Raw genomic sequence first — 1,053 nt, 5'->3', positions numbered from 1 at the left:
TGAATTTTGTCACTTATATGAGGAACATGTATATTAAGAACATGGTGTACTATTTTTAAATTATGAAACTAATTGTGCCAGTAACAACACTCAAGCCACGACACACAACACAGAATTAAAACTTCACTAATTTCGTGTCAACTTTAAAGCGTTATTTTCATTAAATCATTAGATTACCACGCAGTTTCGACGTGACGTTGATCATAAACCTACAATGAGAGTTATTAACTTATTTTGAAAGGTGAGGCAAACACTAAACAATTGATCCTAAGTCAAAGCCACGGGATCGAGAAAGAGATCAGAATGAGAATTAGGAAGCTAGTGCCCAGGTTCATCAAGCTACCTGCATCACAAACCTCACCAATCTACCCACCGTAACCTGGCTTAGCTCAACTGTATAGTGTTTGCCTGCTTTTAAGTAGTTAAAGGATCAAGATGAAAAAAGAAAAAGAAAAGTCTGATCCTTTCTTCTGCTTAGAGTCCATATCACATAAAAAGGAAAGAGAGTGAAAGAGGAGAAGAGAGGGTTCCAAGCATGAGATACTGAGTGCCTCGATCCGACCCAAAAGGGGGACACGACTTCTCCCACACTCCTGGGTGAAACCCTCTCCCATCCGCTGACCCTCCCCTTCCCTCTCACATGATCGGGACTAAAAGCAGGTCACTGTGAAAAAGGGTAGCTTAACCCATACAGTGAAAAGATATGCTCATGTCTTCATTTAATCAAATATGTTCTCCTCTCCTCCTCTGGTAGTCTATCAGTTCTTCTCCTTCCTCCTCTCAGAATGCTAGTATTAGATGAAGATCCAATATTGTAAACTGTAGATTAGTGCTGGATGCTTGAGCCTCAATGCTATGATAGCAGTGGAAAGTACTATAGCTGTGTCCACATCAGTGACAACCTCCTTGTTAGCTGATGTCCTTCCAAAGAGCCATTACTAAATCATATGGAATGTTCTTGATTGATACACTAGCTCTCACAAGGTACTGAATTAATTCATGATGCATGGTAACAAACGATACTTCGATGTGATTGAAAATACCAAAAAAGAT

The sequence above is a fragment of the Amphimedon queenslandica genome, unplaced genomic scaffold, assembly GCF_000090795.2.
Source record: "Amphimedon queenslandica unplaced genomic scaffold, v1.1 AMPQUscaffold_13418, whole genome shotgun sequence".
Taxonomy (NCBI): domain Eukaryota; kingdom Metazoa; phylum Porifera; class Demospongiae; order Haplosclerida; family Niphatidae; genus Amphimedon; species Amphimedon queenslandica.
This window is presented reverse-complemented; position numbering follows the sequence as displayed.